This window comes from Manis javanica, chromosome 3, assembly GCF_040802235.1.
Source record: "Manis javanica isolate MJ-LG chromosome 3, MJ_LKY, whole genome shotgun sequence".
Taxonomy (NCBI): domain Eukaryota; kingdom Metazoa; phylum Chordata; class Mammalia; order Pholidota; family Manidae; genus Manis; species Manis javanica.
Genome location: NC_133158.1, coordinates 98,472,507 through 98,491,292, shown reverse-complemented (window position 1 = coordinate 98,491,292; position 18,786 = coordinate 98,472,507). Strand labels below are relative to the sequence as shown.

General features: G+C 38.4%; 1 long non-coding RNA gene across 2 annotated transcripts in view; it reads right to left on the bottom strand.

Annotated features, from left to right (window-relative positions):
• Nucleotides 1-2,446: 2,446 nt before the first annotated feature.
• LOC108393513 (uncharacterized) overlaps nucleotides 2,447-18,786 on the bottom strand; it is a 43,354-nt gene continuing 27,014 nt past the window's right edge. For both annotated transcript variants that reach the window (XR_012129255.1, XR_012129254.1), the window contains exon 3: nucleotides 2,447-2,974. This is a non-coding gene — a long non-coding RNA (uncharacterized lncRNA). The remainder of the gene's footprint in view (nucleotides 2,975-18,786) is intronic.

The window sequence follows — 18,786 nt, the reverse complement described above, 5'->3', positions numbered from 1 at the left end:
GGAAATGACAGTAAAATGTTCTTGGGGTGGAAGGGTTATACCCAACTTTATTTCCACAGTAGCAGGTCAATCACTAAAATCCCGTTCACTCAGAGTGAGTCTGCATGCAGCAAGACAGTCTCTGCCTCTGGGCCCTTCTGCCCACACAGACATCTTCTGGGCCTCTCTGCCTGCACAGTCATCCCATACAGCCATCCTCTGAGCCTCTGTCCTCAGTGCTGCCACCATTCCAGCCTCTGCACTGCTCTCCTGCAGTCTTGCAGCAGTGCCACCATGTCACCCAGAGCAGTGGGCAGAGCTCCTTATATCAAGTCAATAGCAACATATTGCCCACACGTGTGCAGTGAGCCAGCCAACCAGGGCCAGGTGAGAATCCTGGTCACAGGAACTCTCATTTTATCCACATATACCTAATAACTCTCTAATTTCATTTGAAATATAGACCATGATAACTTTGGGAAGGGATTTCACATAGAGGCAAAGAACAGGAACTTGAGTAAAAGATTTACAAAATATTTTGCAAATGATGTAAAACAGAAAAGTATTCAAAATGTGTTTTGTCCCAGTATGGCCTTCACAAAGTGGTACAAACATTGGACTCATCATTTGAACACATTTATATACATATTAATTTATACATTTGGGATAGAAACATATAGCTACACACTATGGATTCAGTGCCTTGCTTAATCTATTTAATTGCTTTCAAGTGTATAACATGTGTCATTGATTTCATTTGCTATGTTCTTAAAACATGCCAGTTTTTAAAATAAAATGAAAACACTGTAGGAAATATACCTGCAAAAAGGAGTGAAAGTTAATCTCATCTTCTTTTCATTATGTTTAATACAATGGTTCAAAACATTAACACTATCTCCTGCAATGTGTGATTAGGGAAGGTGTGAGATCCGAATTATAAAGGAGGAGAGCAATTTTTCAGGAATGGTTGACTTTCTTTCTTGCTTTCAGGCAGACCAAATAAGATTTCAGTCACTCTTAGATTTTTGATTCTTTGATTCTTAAGTCTTTTCTAATATGCTCTAACAATTTACTAGATTGTTTACATTGTTACATCTTAGCCATTTTGCATTTTGCAAGAAAAGGAATTTTTTAAAAAATCATCGAATAGTTGTTTCATAATATGCTTTGAGCTCCACATAAGGATGATAATGTGAATCTTCATTCTCTTTTCTATTATAGGTACTAGATTTCCACTAATCCATAGGCAAACTTTAACGCAGTTCTTCTGCATTATATATGTGACAAACGATTGTACACAGTTAAGGCATCGGGGCTCTGAGCACAACAATAGCTAACTGGCCTACAAAACCCATCTTCCTGACCTCATTAACACTACACTCAAACTTCATAATACGCTCATCTGTGACTTCCAGAACTTATGGTGCACTAAGGAGATTTGTGTGAATTAGATCATTCCCAGATGACCAGAGAGAGCAGGAAGGCTCAAAATTACTTTTACTCCAAACAAATAATTCTTTACACTAATCACGCACCTAGACAACTACAAGTCACATGGCAGCATAGGTGGGAGTGTCATTTAGATGATGAGCCACTACAGTTGTTAATAGTTTAGACTGTTCAGAAGAAACATTAGACAAACATCAGCACAATCCTGCATACATTGTCAAATTGCATCTCAAGCTCTTTTCAGATGTGTTTTCAAAACCAAACGATATTTCCAAAAATTGGCTATAGAGGAGATGCTGGAAAATTAGTGATCCTTTTAAAAAATAGAAATTTATCATTACTATCTAATGCTTTTACAATAATACTTGCCTAAAACACTTGACACATTTATTCACTGTCTCAGTGCTCCTATATGATCAATAAACAGTATGATTGTATCTCCCTCATGCAGAAAGTAATGTAAAGTCATGAAGCAAGCAAAGAGACTAGAACCACTCAAATTTTCCAATTATTTCAAATCAAATGATAATCATTCTTATTTAGTGATTCTCAAATGATTTCATAGCATAGTTTACATGATGTAAATCAGCTTCTGCACGATGTACACAGGCACATTTACCCACAAAAACAATGACAAAGGAAAGCAAAAAGTTATAATTCTGGAAGATCTCTTTCACACACACACACACACACGCACACACACACGCACGCATGCACGCATGCACACGTGCACCACTCCTCTCTCTCCTAAAGATTAACTGGAACTGGTAAGTGATGGGAGACCTAGTAAAGAAGTCATGAGAAAAGGAAGAGAAAACATTAAGAAGATAAAGCTGTTGGACAATTTTAGGAAAGTACTTGGTTCCCCTAAGAATGACCATTTCCTAACTACACATAAAAGAATGCATATTTGTGACTGTGTGTGTAATTTACAAGAAAGAATACATATGTTATATATTGTTTTTAATTCAGCATACCATGATCTTTTAAAGTCAAGAAATAGTCTTCTACAACTTCATTTTTAATTGTTCATTTGCATTTTATTAGGTAGATGTGACAGAACATAATTACTTCTTTAATCCTCCATTGCTGGTTATTTCAATTTTGAAGTAGTTTAGTGATCATTTTTGCCCCTTTTTCATTTTTGGTCTTCCCATCTTAATTCCCTCTCCCTGGTAGCACCCCAGTAGTAACCCTTTACTATTATTTTAAGTATCGGGGCAGAAAAATTCTTGGAGGCTGTCTTTTATGAGGAAGCCAAAGGAAAGAAATTATCTCTCCTGATTCAACAGTTAGGTGTTGGCAGGTGACTTAAATTTGACCAGCTGGAGGCTCGCTTCTGGGACTTGGAAACCGGAGGCTTAAATTAAGTAAAGGAAAATGTTAGAGGTTGATCATCCCAACAGGGTTAGTAGTGTCCACGAGAGTTGTGAGGGCGTCTGGACCAATCTGCTAACTGCAGGACAGTCTGCTTCTTTCCTCATACTTCTTAATAACTTGATCTTCATTGAATCAGCTTCCCAATCTTCTGGAGACCCCCAGGAGCCTTGTAGTAAATAAACTTCTGTGAAAGTCTGATTCTGTAGCATTAACTAAGAATTCTAATATTATAAAGGTCTTTCATAAAAACCTTGTAGATATATTTTGCACTTATCCATTATTATTTCTTTAAATCTTAGAAGTGCTAAGCCAAAGAGTATGCAAAGTATTAATTTTTAAAAAGTGTGAAACTCCTAAAATTATAGCACAGAGGTTAAGAGTGATCTCTTACTATGTTACCTTGTGCAGCTTATCTCAGAGCCTTAATTTATTCATCAGCATGAGATTAATCAGAGCACCAATTATGGCTACAAAAGAAAAAAAATGAGAGACTACATACAAAATTTAGCACATAATAAATTAATAAATGTTGGAATTTTATTGGAAAGAATGAACAAATTGTAGTCCTATAGGCAATGGTAGGTGTACTCATTCACTCCTCTGCTTTCATTTGGTTCTCACATGTTCCTCTTTATCTACTCCTATGTCTGGTCTGTGATTTAAATTCTTGGCATGGGAATTCTGCATAATTTGGGGCTTCATCTTGGCCTTCTCTTTTACACATTGATAGATTATACAAAAGGCAGATTAACTTAGAAGTCCCTCAATATAGATCATCAGATTTTTTTCCCTAAAAATTTAAGAAAGAAGTATATTTGATGTATTAAGGAAACTTCATTACATTGCCACAGTTATTACATAACTTTTAGTTAAATTGAAAATAAAAACTTTCTCAAACTTCCTGACCATTGCTTATTGTGTACTTTAATTTCATTACATATGTGGACATGTGATATCACCATCTTTTCAGTGCTGAGGACTTCTAAAGATCTGAATCCAGCCCTCATTCTAAAAGACGGTGCAAGATAAATTTAGAGAAAGAAGGTGGAAGTCAGGCACTAAAAAATAATTTTGAATACAGCATTTTAAGGAAAATATAAAGCAGAGCCATCATTAATGATATAAGAGGAATAAGGATTTATTCACATGGTGTGGAAAAAGAAAGGAAATTTAAATGTACAAACTGAAGAAAATTTAATTAGATGTAAAATAGGGTCAATATTAGAAAAGCCTCTGGAAATCTCAACTACATTGTGTAACAGAGACATCTGCTGGTCATAATATATTTCACTGTTCAAACCCTCAAAATACATTTGTTCTCTCACTGTACATCCTGTTCCCCCAGATGGTCTCTAAAACATTGAAAATTCACAGTATGAACATGAGAGATTCATATCAAAAAGATGATAATTAAATCAATGGAGTGTATTTTTTGCTTTGAATCTGTAGAAAACTCTGTACTAGCAAGACAACTTTGCTAATGCCAATTTAATATAATTACATTAAGCCTACTTTGCAGTGTAATATGCTGCTACAAGTTAAAGTATACATCTTTCCTTTACCACAAAAAAATAACTAGTGTTTTCCTTTTTAAAGTACATAATAATAATACAGTTAATGACAAAGTAATATATACATACATATATATATATATGTATATATATATATATGTGTATATATATATAACAAATATATCTAAGATTCCTGGTTAGGATTTTGTCTTAGAAAAGGAATGTAAGCCATGATTATGTAGAAATACATAAAAAAATTTATAATATTATAAATCAGTAAAAGAAACTCCCGATATATTTTCTCCCCTGATATAAAATTCTCGATATATTTTCTCCCCTGATATAAAATTCTCGATATATTTTCTCCCCTAATATAAAATTCTTGACAGGTGTGTCCGTATCAATTTTAGCAGTTCTTAAAAGGCATTGAAATAAACATTAATCAGCTCGTTGTGACTGACAAATTGGGAGACTCCTATCCTTAAGAGAACTGTGATTCAGAGAGAATGTACCCCTTTCTCTTAAATAATTTAGGTTAACTAAGATACTATGAATAAATATACTTTTGACAAACAAAACATAATTCGCATTTTCTTTAACATCTTCAAACATCCTATGAAAACCATTTTTAAAATTTTTCAGAAACCAAGAATTAATATCAGAATCTAAAATTGCATGAAGCACAAATTAACTCAGTAAGTTAGATATTGTTCATGGCTAAATTTGCAATGTGGGCAAATTATAATCAATTAGTTAATTAACATTTGTTAACTGTGTTCAATCTTACACTTAGAATTGTAAGAAATGCAGAACTGTAAGAAAACCTATTTTCAAGGATCCAGTATTCTAAGTGGACAGACCATTTTATTTCATATGAAATAATGTACAACAAAGTCAGCATTTAATATGAGCTAAATTAAATGATGATGACCCAAAGGCATGCAAAAGTTCCTGCAGGAGCTTTGGGATAGTTAGAACTGGTTAGGGAAATGTTTGTGATGAAAATGAGCATTGATTTGGCATATGAACACTGGGCTAGATATGAGTAGATTGAAGTCTTAGTGGAAACTGTTTCTGGCAAAGAGAAGAACATGACTAATTGGAAGGGAGCAAAACCTAGTAAGAATTTGTTCCTGGGCAGGGAGTAGGTCTCCCTAAAGCATAGAATGGAGTGAGGGAATAACAAGAAATATTTGGCTTGAAAGTCTGAGGCCAGTGTAAGGAGATTCTTGAAAACTGGGCAGAAAGCTTAGATTTGATACATTAGGATATAAGAAAGATGAGTTTGTATAAATTCAAAGAGAGTGACTTGATAAATTCTCTGTTATGGAAGATAAATTTGGCAGCAAACTTCACCATAAGTGGTCTAAAATAGATTGGCTCTACTTGAGTTACTTTGCTAATAATATTTGGATTCAAACTTCAGCTACAGGGAAAGCAGTTCATATATAACTTTATACATTCTATATGATGACTGGATTATTTACTTGGTGTCTATGCCAAAAATAAATGAGGAAGAAAGTTAAGTAATAAATTTGATTCATATTGATGACCAACCTAGGAAATGAGATCCCCATGCCCATCCTCTTGTACCTCCCTTACTCTACTCCCTGATGGAAGGATAACTACTGCTTAAGAGAAATGAATAATGATCATTCTCCTTTTATTACATAATTCTCTTTAGGAAAAAGTAGATTTGTTCTGAATTATACAAGACCGTAGTAAATACATAGTAAAGATTATGATAGAGAATATAGACTACTATTAATAAATGTCTATGATTTGTCAAGTATTCACTTCATTCTCACAACAGCCCCAGAAATAAGGGATTGTGATCTTCATTTTTGCAGCTGGGTTGTCTGAGGCTCACAGGGTCTGGAAGAACTTCCTTCAGATTGTGTACTAGGATGTGAAGTCAGGTTTGTATTGCTCCAAAGTTTGTGCTCTCAGCATGAGTGCACTACTTGAAACATTGAAATGGTTCCTATCTCTGCCTTATGCCCCAGAGCTAAAAGTCAAAGTTAAAGGCCACTTCAAACTACCTGCAAATTATAGCGTTAGAGTAGGCAGTTAGTAAGATATGAGCGGCAGAAAGGGAGAGGTGGAAGCCTTTCTAGTTGGATTACACCTGCTCTTTGTCTAAAACGTGAAGACAGAACCGGGAAGTCCCCCAGGCTGATACCTGCAGGAAGAATGCTGAGACATATCCAAGAACAACCTTTGCCCATTCACATGATAATTAGAATTCTTTCCCCCATGGGTTTTTCTCTATGCAGCCCGAGCAGTTATATGATCTGAACCTGTTAACACACCCCTCACACTAATAGGGAAACATTTACAAGGTCAGTGATCAAGTTCGGGTGGCCCCCTCCGCTTCTCTTCTTTGGCAAGGTCAGCAAAAGAAACACTCAAACACTCCCAGTTCCCCGCCCCTATGCTCCACCCCCATCCCAGCCCCGCCTTCATCCACACTCCTCCAGGCTTTTCATTCCCCCAAGCTCCTTTTTCACACTGCTTGCTGCACATGTAGAAATGTTACAGATATGGAAGTAGAAAAATATAAACTGCTCCCCTTGCCTTTGTTCAGAACTCACACCTTTGGAGATCTACTCTCCTCTGAGCCTGCCCATATAAAATAAACCTCAACACCCCAAGACCTCCGAGTTCCACTTGGTTCTTCCATCAGTGATCCAGTCCAGGTTTTCCAGTTTTTCCATAACATTTGGTTCCCTGACCAGGAATTCCAACTGCACTGGCCTATTGTTGTCACTGGTTTGGGGCGATGGCGGGGCAGTTACAGAACGGGCGATTGCAATGGAGAAGGAACACCTTGCCTGATCTTTCGGCAGTCTCCTGCCCAGTCGCCCCAGTCCAGCCCCGCTCCACTGTTCCCACTGGACTCAGGGAGGCTTGGTAGGTGAGGACTCAGTTCCGACGTCAAATTATGGTAAGGTCCCGTGGCCCCTGAACCAGCCAGTTTCCACCCATTGGGGTGGAAGGGGAGCCTGATCACCTCCCAGAGACTTCTTAGAAGTCTCACAGGTAGGGATGCACAGGGAGGATATGCTTAAACTCTGGTGTGTGTGTGTAAGTGTGCAGGGCGGCTGAAGCCATTCAGTCTGCACTGAATCTGTGATTCCAAGGCCTGTGCTACGGAATCTGAGTGGTCCCTTCACAGTATTTGTGGTTAGCTGCCACAACATAAGAGTGACTCAGCTTGGGCTGACCTGGCCCCAGACTTGTACGGGTGCACCTTAGTCAAGGCTGACCAAATTCTCCACAAGGAGAGTGAATGGACAGGCATCTGACTGGTCTCCTCTCTGAAGGAGGCACCCCCCTCCCTTGTTTGTTGTTGCGGCATCATTACACGGACACATCATGGAGTCAGGGCACAGCAAACTCACAGTTCTCAACACCATCAACAAAAATTTCAGGAAGGGATTTTCGGAAGACTACAGAGTAAAATTAACTTCTGGCAGATTGAAAACCTGGTGTGAATCTGAATGGCCCACCTTTAGTGTAGAGTGGCCTCCGAAAGGGACCCTAGATGTCCCAACAGTCCATCGAGTCTGGTGGATCATCACTGGATATCCAGGTCATCCTGACCAGTTCCCATATATTGACTCCTGGTTGGGAGTTGCCCAGACCCTTCCCCCTTGGGTGCGATTCAATTGCAACAGGCAGGGACAGGGTAGGGTCTTAATCGCCTCAACAAAGTAGCCCACAAAGGATCAACAGAAGCCTAAGCCTCCACAAATTCTTGCTGGTGATCCACAGGAAGAGCCAATATTGCCCCCACCTTATGCACCCCCAAGGCCATCAGCACCCAGCCCCCCAGTCCTGGACACTCCACTGCTGTCAGCCTCCCTGCCACCTCCAGAACCAGCAGACTCACTCTCCCCCAGACCAACAGCCAGACTGCACCCTCGGCCAGGAGCAGGTGCCCTTCAGATACCAGTGAGAGAGACGCAGGAGCTTGAGAGGAGGGATGAAGATGGGAGCACCAAGCCTGGCCGGTCCATGCTTTAATATCAATCCTTCTCCATGACTGACCTCCTCAATTGGAAACAACACCTCGTCATACTCAGAGAAGCCAAAAGCCTTGGTTGATCTCATGGAATCCCTCTTCCAAACTCATCAGCCAATCTGGGAAGACTGCAACAGCTTCTCTGAACCCTGTTCAACACGGAGGAGAGGAAGTGGGTTACAGAAGGGGCCCACCAATACCTGGAAGAACACACACCAAGCCAGGGTCCTTGATTGTGGTGCGTGGGCTGAAATCACTGTCCCCATGGAGCACCCCAAGTGGGACTTCACCAACCCTGAGGGTCAGCACCAGATCCGCTGATATCAGGATGCCTTTCTCCATGGGATCAAAGCCAGGTCCAAAAAATCTTGAACCTGGCTCTGATCTATGAACATGACCAAAGTATCTTCAGTCACTCAACAACCAGGAGAGTCTCCTGGGGACTACTATGAAAGGTTGTGTGAAGCTTATTGCATCTACACCCCCTTCAATCCTGAATCACCAGAGAGCCAACAAATGGTCAACACCTCATTCATAGCTCAAGCCACCCCAGATGTCAAGCAAAAGCTCCAAAAACATGAAGGCTTCGCTGGGATGAAAACCACTCAGCTGATTGAAATTGCCAACAAAGTATATCTATACAGAGAGGTTCAGGCCAATAGAGAGGCTGAAAGAATGAAGAAAAAGGCCAGCCTCCTGGCAGCTGCCCTGAAAGAAAGAGATGACCAAAAGGCAGAGAAAAGCTGGCTGCCAAGATGGGGGAGACCTAGGACCCCCCCTGACCAGGGACCAGTGTGCTTACTGTAAAGAGAAGGGACATTGGAAAAACAAATGCCCCAACCGAGGCAAAGCTCCAAAGCCCAGTTGCTACCAGGAGGAGCCTCACGGGGAAAGGCTCACTGTCCTGGAAGGAACAGACTCAGATTGACAAGGACAGGGCTCTCTTACTCTCAGCCCCCATGAGCCCATGGTCAAAATTAAGGTGGGGGGACAAAACATGACTTATGGTTGACACAGGGGCAGAACACTGTGGTTACCCTCCCTGTATCCCACTTCAGTGAAAAGACTGCAACTACTCTCAGAGCCACTGGGAAATAAGCGGGCCAGCAACACTTTTGCCAAGCAGGCCAGTGTGAACTTGGAACCTCAAGGCCCAACATAAGTTTCTCTATCTGCCAGAGTGCCCCATTCCCCTCCTCAGCTGAAATATACTCTCAAATCTCAGAGCCCAAATAACTTTTGAACCAACTGTTGCACCAGCCTCAAACTAAACCCAGGCCAAGAAGAGTCAGGGTCCCTCACACTGGCAATAACCACAACTAGGGAAGAAGAGTAGAGGCTATTTTGTGCCCAGACCCTCTCAAGTAACCCACCTGAATTCAGAGCTGCCTTCCCCTCAGTATGGGCTGAAGACAACCCACCTTGACTTGCTCATAACTGAGCCCCTGTCATTGTAGAATTGACTCTGGGGGCCCAGCCACAAAAACAGTGGCAGTAACACCTCTCACAAGAGGCAAGAGCAGGCATCTAGGAACATCTGATCAGACTCAGAGAGGCATGCATTCTAACTGAGTGTCAGTTGCCCTGGAATACCCCGCTTCTACCAGTCAAAAAGCCAGGAGGATGGTACCGACCTGTTCAATATATGCAAGCCATCAACAAAGAATCCTTCCAATAAGAAAAAAAAAAAGAGCTTCCATAAAAAAATTTTTTTTATAGTATGCTGTATTCCTGAAAACTTGAGGAAAATCTCTAAGGGGCCAAAACACAAAAAGAAGAAAAGGTTGTTGAACCTCAAAGGGAAATATAAAAAAAAAGAATCCTCAGAAGGCAGAGATTCTCTGAGGGCAACTGCCAAGATTATCACTCCAAATCCTGGGCCAGCAGTGAAACAGAACAAGAGATTTAGCCAGGGGCTTTGAACCAGACTAAATTGGTTCCATAATGACTGTCCTGATTGAAGGGAATCATCTTGTTTATTTTTTTCCTAATAAAGACTATTTTTTTTAGAGAAGTTTTAGGCTCACAGCAAAATTGGAGGAAGGTACAGAGATTTTCCATAAATCTCTCGCCCCCACAGATGGATAGCCTCCCCCTTCAACATTATCAACATCTACTAGAGTGGTAAATTTTTTAACAATTGATGAACCTATATTAACACATAATAACCACCCAAAGTCCATAGTTTACCTTAGGGTTCATTCTTGGTGTTGTATATTCTACAGGTTTGGATAAATGTATAATGACATGTATCCATCATTATAGTATGATTATTTCCACTGCCTTAAAAATCCTCTGTTCTGCCTATTCACCACTCCACTCCATTCCAACCCCTTGCCATCACTGATTTTTTTACTATCCCCATAGTTTTGTCTCTTTCAGAATGTCAAATAGTTGAACTCATCCAGTATAGAGCCTTTCCAGATTGACTATTCTCACTTAGTAATATGCATTTAAGTTTCTTTCATGTCTTTTCATAGCTTTCTAGGTCCTTTCTTTTTGTGCTTAATAGTATTCTATTGCCTGGATGTATCACAGCTTATTTACATACCTACTGAAGGACATTGTTGTTGCTTCCAAGTTTTGTTAATTATGACTGAAGCTGCTATGAACATTTATGTGCAGGTTTCTGTGTGGACATATATTTTCAAGTCTTTTAGGTAAATATCAAGGAGTGTGATTGTTGAATTGTATGTTAAGAGTATGTTTAGTTTTGCTAGAAACCACCAAACTGTCTTTCAAAGTGACTATACCATTTTGCTTTCTCATTAAATGTCTGGCAGCATTTACCAGTGAACCCATCTGGGCCTATTGTTTTCTGCTTTGGAAGGTTATTAATTATTGATTCAATTTCCTTACTAGGTATAGGTCTAACAGATTTTCTTCTTGTGTCAGTTTGGGCAGATTTTGTCTTTCAAGAAATTGGCCCTTTCATGTAGTTTATAAGATTTGTGGGAAAAAATTGCTCATACTATTTCATTATTATTCTTTCAAAATCCATTGGGTCTATAGTGATGTCTCCTCTTTGACATTTCATATTAGTAATTTGTGTTCTCTTTTTTTCCCCTTTAATTAGCCTGTCTAGAGGATTATTGACTTTACTGATTTTCAAAGAACCAGCTTTGATTTCATTTCTTTTTAATGTTGATTTCCTGTTTTCATTTTCAGTATTTCTCCTATAATTCTTATAATTTATTTTCTTCTACATATTTTGAATTTAATTTTCTCTTCTTTTTCTAGTTTCCTATCGTGGAAACTTCAATTTTTATTTTAAATGTTTCTCCTTTTCAATGTGTGCATTCAATGCTATAAATTTACCTGAAAGTACTGGTTTCACTGCATCTTACAATTTTTGATGTGTTTTCATTTTCATTTAGATGTTGAAATTTCTTCTTTGATCTATGTTATTTTAAATATATTGCTCCACCTATTTAGATATTTTTCCAGTTATCTCTTGTTACTTGGTTCTAGTTTAATTCCATCACATTCTAAGAGAAGATGTTATATGATTTAAAATTTGTTAAGATGTGTTTTATGGCCCAGAACGTGGTCTGTCTTGGTAAATATTCCATTTGTGATTAGAAAGAATGTGTACTCCGCAGTTGCTTGATGCACTATTCTATAGGTGTCAATCATATTCAGTTGATTGATGATATTGTGCTCATCTATATCATTATTGATTTTCTGCCTGCTGTATCTGTCCATTTCTGATAGAGGCAATTTTTGCCACATGCATTTTTACACTCTGTTGTTAGGCACATATACGTTGAAGATTGTTATGCCTTCCTCAAGAATTGACTCCTTTATCAATATGTAATAACTTTATTTCCATCTTTCTTTGCTTTAAAGTTTACTCTGTATGAAATTAATAAAGATTCTCTTGCTTTCTTTTGATTGCTAGCGTGGTATATTTTTTCCATCACTGTATTTTTAATCTACTTATTTCTTTTTATTTAAAGAAGATTTCTCATAGACAAATAAGGTTGGGTCTTGATATTTTTATCCACTCTGACAATCCTTGTCTTTTAATTGGTCTGTTTGGAACATTGATATTCAAAGCAATTACTGATGGAATTGTATTATTATCTGCCATATGTTACTCTTTTCTATTTGTTACCCTTTTTCCTTTTTAAATTTTTATTTTTTTCATTTCTTATGCTTTTTTGTGGTTTTAACATATTATATGATTCCATTTTCTCTCCTGCCTTTGCATATCAGTTATACTTCTTTCTTTACATTTTGTAGTGGTTACCCTAGACTTTTCAATATGCATTTACAACTAACACAAGTCCCTTGCAAATAACATCATACCACTATTTCAGGTAGTGTATCTTATAGTAACAAAATAATCTTGATTCTTCCCTCCTATCCCTTGTATTATTGTTATCATTCCACTGACACATGTGTATTTAAGCATATGCATAAACATAAGCATACACAAATACACTGTTACTATTATATTTAAGATTAACAAGTCTTATTAAAAATATGAAAAATAAATGGTCTTGATTTATACTCATTCCTTCTTGATGCTCATCCCATGCTCTTGGATAGGAAGAATTGATATTGTCAAAATGGCCATACTGCCTAAAGCAATCTACAGATTCAATGCAATCCCTATAAAAATACCAACAGCATTCTTCAACTAACTGGAACAAATAGTTCAAAAATTCATATGGAACCACCAAAGACCCCGAATAGCCAAAGCAATCCTGAGAAGGAAGAATAAAGCAGGGAGAACCTTGCTTCCCAACTTAAAACTCTACAACAAATCCACAGTAATCATTTTTGGTACTGGCACAAGAACAGACCCACAGACCAGTGGAACAGGATAGTCCAGATATTAACCCAAACATATATTGTCAATTAATATACAATAAAGGAGCCATGGACATACAATGGGGAAATGACAGCCTCTTCAACAACTGGCACTGGCAAAACTGGACAGCTACATGCAAGAGAATGAAACTGGATCACTGTCTAAATCCCATACACAAAAGTAAATTTGAAATGGATCAAAGACCTGAATGTAAGTCATGAAACCATAAAACTCTTCAAAAAAAACATAGGCAAAAATCTCTTGGACATAAACATGAGTGACTTCTTAATTAACATATCTTCCCAGACAAGGGAAAAAAAAGCAAAAATGAACAAGTGGGACTATATCAAGCTGAAAAGCTTCTGTACAGCAAAGGACAAAGGACACCATCAATAGAACAAAAAGGTATCCTACAGTATGGGAGAATATATTCATAAATGACATATCCAATAAGGGATTGACATCCAAATTATATAAAGAGCTCACACACCTCAACAAACAAAAAGCAAATGAGCCAATTAAAAAATGGGCAGAGGAGCTGAACAGACAGTTCTCCAAAGAAGAAATTCATATGGCCAACAGACACATGAAAAGATGCTCCACGTCGCTAGTCATCAGAGAAATGCAAATCAAAACTACAATGAGACATCACCTCACACCAGTAAGGATCACCACCATCCAAAAGACAAACAACAACAAATGTTGGTGAGGTTGTGGAGAAAGGGGAACCTTCTTGCACTGCTGGTGGGAATGTAAATTAGTTCAGCCATTATGGAAAGCAGTATGGAGGTTCCTCAAAAAGCTCAAAATAGACATACCATTTGACCCAGGAGTTTCACTTCTAGGAATTTACCCTAAGAATGCAGCACTCCAGTTTGAAAAACACATACGCACCCCTATGTTAACCGCAGCACTATTTACAATAGCTAAGAAATGGAAGCAACCTAAGTGTCCATCAGTAGATGAATGGATAAAGAAGATGTGGTACATATGCACAATGGAATATTATTCACCCATAAGAAGAAAACAAATCTTACCACTTGCAACAACATGGATGGTGCTAGAGGGTAGTATGCTCAGTGAAATAAACCAGGCAGAGAAAGACAAGTACCAAATTATTTCATTCATATGTGAAGTATTAAGAACAATGAAAAAACTGAAGGAACAAAACAGTAGCAGAATCACAGAACCCGAGAATGAACTAACAGTTACCAAAGGGAAAGGGACTGAGGAGGATGGGTGGGAAAGGAGGGATAAGGAGGGGGAGAAAAGAAAGGGGGCATTATGACTAGCATGTATAATTTGGGGGGCACGGAGAGGGCTGTGCAACACAGAGAAGACAAGTAGTGAATCTACAGCATCTTACTACGCTAATGGACAGTGACTGTAATGGGGTTTGTGGGGGGACTTGGTAACGGGGGGAGTCTAGTAAACATAATGTTCCTCAAGTAATTGTAGATTAATGATACCAAAATAAAAATAAATAAATAAATAAAAAGAAAAGGAAAATGTTCCTACACACTTGCAGAGAACTCTTTCTTGATTTGCCCATATTCAATAGAAACCAATTATCATTTTTTGGAGACAATAGAAAGAAATCAACATAGAATCAATTAAACAGATTAAATATATAGAAAATCAGTAGTTTAATAATTTTTTATTGACACTGTGATTCTAACAAAAAGTGCATGAGTACCAACAAAAGCTACAGAACACCTTGGAATAAATTTAGGGAATGTGTAAAATGTGTTTGAGGAAAATTAAAACTGCCACTAGATGTAGAAGTACTAATTAAATGAAGAAATATATCTTGTCCCTTGATAGGAAACCCCATTTTTGGAAAGATGCTAATTCTTCTCAATACATAAAATTAAAGTTTTAATCAAAATCCTAATAAGGGATTGGAGGATTAAAGATGGAGGCATGAGAGGTGAGACAGAGGCTTCCTCCTAAAACCACATATAATATGAAAATATAATTAATACAACTAATCCTGAAAAAGCAACAGGAAAGAGGGCTGTGCCAGACTGCATACACCTGAAGAAGAGAATGAACTTCACGGAACAGGGTAACATACCACGGCCATGGCCTGATGGGACCCAAGCCCTTCCCTCACCCCAGCTCACTGTTGGGAGGAAGAGAAATGGAATAGGGAGGGTGTGGAGGCAGGGGACTGCTGAACACCTAGCTCTGGAGATGTGCTCTGGGAGCACAAACCTACATTACATTGTGCTATTGTGATTAGGGGGGGTCAGAAAGCTAAGACAGGCAGAATATCTGGAGAGACTGAGATTCTAGCTGCTCGTGGAAAACAGGGATCCACATCCAGCTGCTCTGGGACAAAAGAAAGGCAGGCAGTCTGAGAGACTTCCTAACAGCAAGAGGGCTTCTAAAGGGGCAAGGATTGCACAGAGCTTACTGCTCAGGAGAAAGGACAGGTAGACAAAATTTTCCAGGTGCACTCTGCCCAGCAGATTGGGAACTTTCACGATCTTTAGGTGCTCCATCCCCCTGGCTGGTTATGCAGTTCCAATGCCCTCCACCATGACATGCAGCCTGGTGCACCTTCCTCACAGAAGCCTGCACCTGGCTCGCAAAGCAGTGAACCCTGCCCTAGTGTCAGGCCAGCCAGAGGGAAGCCCCGCCTATAGCAGCTACAAACACAAAGTATAGAGTCTTACACCTGCATGCTCAGCCTGGTGGTTCTGGCAGTGGAGACAGGTATAGGAGCCAGAAAGCAGGAAACAGCTCTTGCCTCCTCCCAGGCACCAAAACTGCTCCCCAGCAACCCCCAACATTTCCCCAGGGGCTGAGCAGCTCTAGAGGGTAGAGCTTCTGGGCTCAAGAGAGTGCCAAATACCAATATGAAATATCAAAGGAACCTGGTTCAAAGCAAAATTATAAATACACTAGATAAAGATTCAAATGAAATCGACCTCATGAATTTTCTTGAAAGAGATTTCAAAAAATATTCAAGAACTCAGGATTCTGGTTGGAGATCCAATAATTATGGAACACAGTATCAGAAATGAAACATACAATGGAAGGTTTTAAAAGCAGATTAGATATGGTGGATGAGATGATAAATGAAAGAGAAATTGGAGAAGAGAAATACAAAGAAGCTGAGGCACAGAAAGGAAAAAGGATCTCTAAGAATTAAAAAATACTGAGAGAACTGTGCGACCAATCCAAATGGAATAATATTCATATTATAGGGGTTCCAGAAGAAGAAGAGAGAGAAAAAGGGATAGAAAGTGTTTTTAAGGAGTTAATTGCTGAAAACTTCCCCAATCTGGGGAAGGAGATAGTCTCTCAGGCTGTGGATATGCACAGATCACCTAACATAAGGGACCCAAGGAAGACAACACCAAAACATATAATAATTAAAATGGCAAAGATCAAGGATAAGGAAAGACTACTAAAGGCAGCCAGAGAGAGTAAACTAGAAGAGAATGGAATACTTCCAAACTCATTCTACAAGGCCAGCATCACTCTAATACCAAAAACAGGGAAAGACACCACAAAAAAAGAAAATTACAGACCAATATCCCTGATGAACATAGATGCAAAAAGCAGGAGTTGCAGTACTGGTATCAGAGAAAATAGACTTCAAAACAAAGAAAGTCACAGAGACAAAGAAGGACATTACATAATGATAAAGGGGTCAATCCAACAAGAAGATATAACCATTATAAATATCTATGCACCTACATATGTGAAACAAATATTAACAGAATTAAAGGGTGAAATAGAATGCAATGCATTCATTATAGGAGACTCCAACACTCCACTCACTCCAAAGGACAGATCAACCAGAAAGAAAATAATTAAGGAAACAGAGGCACTGAACAACACATTAGAACAGATGGATCTAACAGACATCTACAGAACTCTCCAGACAAAAGCAGCAGAATAAACATTCTTCTCAAGTGTACATGGAACATTCTCAAGAATAGATAATATACTAGGTCACAAAAAGAGCCTATGTAAATTTTAAAAAAATGGAAATGTACCAACCTGTTTCTCAGACCACAAAGGTATGAAATCAGAAGTAAATTACGCCAAAAAAAAAAATCCCACAAACACATAGGCTTCACAACATGCTACTAAATAGCCAATGGATCAATGACCAAATAAAAACAGAGATCAAGCAATATATGGAGACAAATGACAACAACAATTCAACACTGAAAAATCTGTGGAATGCAATGAAGGCCATGCTAAGAGGAAAGTATATTGCAATACAGGCCTACCTCAGGAAAGAACAGTCCCATACGAACAGTATAAAGTCACAACCAACAAAACTAGAAAAAGAAGAACAAATGAGGCCCAAAGTCAGAAGGATGGACATAATAAGGATTAGAGCAGATATAAATAAAATCGAGAAGAATAAAACAATAGAAAGAATCAATGAAAGCAAGAGCTTGGTCTTTGAGAAAATAAACCAAATAGATAAACCTCTAGCCAGACTTATCAAGAAAAAAATAGAGGCTACACACATAAACAGAATCAGAATGGAGAAAGGAAAAATTACTGTGGACACCACAGAAATACAAAGAATTATTAGAGTATACTATGAAAAATTATATGCTAACAAACTGGATAACCTAGAAGAAATGGACAACTTTCTAGAAAAATACAACCCTCCAGGGCTGACCCAGAAAGAAACAGAAAATCTGAACAGAACAATTACCAGGAACAAAATTGAATTGGTAATCAAAAAACTACCTAACAACAAAACCACTGAATGAGATGGCTTCACTGCTGAGTTTTATCAAACATTTGGTAAAGACCTAATACCCATCCTCCTTAAAGTTTTACAAAAAGTAGAAGAGGAGGGAATACTTCCAAACTCATTCTACAAGGCCAGCATCACTCTAATATCCAAACCAGGCAAAGACACCACAAAAAAAAGAAAATTACAGACCAATATCTCTGATGAACATAGATGCAAAAATATTGAACAAAATATTAGCAAATCGAATTCAAAAATATATTTAAAAAATCATCAACCATAATCAAGTAGGATTTATTCCAGGGATGCAAGGATAGTACAATATCAGAAAATCCATCAACATCATCCACCACATCAACAAAAAGAAGGACAAAAACCACACGATCATCTCCATAGATGCCAAAAAAGCATTTGAAAAAATTCAACATCCATTCATGATAAAAACTCTCAACAAATGGGTATAGAGGGCAAGTACCTCAATGTAATATAGGCCATAGATGACAAACCCACAATCAGCATCATACTTAACAGCGAGAAGCTGAAAGCCTTTCCTTTAAGATCGGGAACATGACATGGATGCCCACTCTCTGCACTTTTATTCAACATAGTTCTGGAGGTCCTCGTCTCGTCAATTAGACAACACAAAGAAATAAAGGCATCCAGATTGGTAAGGAAGAAGTTAAACTGCCACTATTTGCAGATGACATGATATTGTACATAAAAAAACCTAAAGAATCCACTCCAAAACTACTAGATCTAGTATCTGAATTCAGCAAAATTGCAGGACACAAAATTAATACACAGAAATCTGTTGCATTCCTATACACTAATGATGAACAAGCAGAAAGAGAAATCAGGAAAACCATTCCATTCACAATTGCATCAA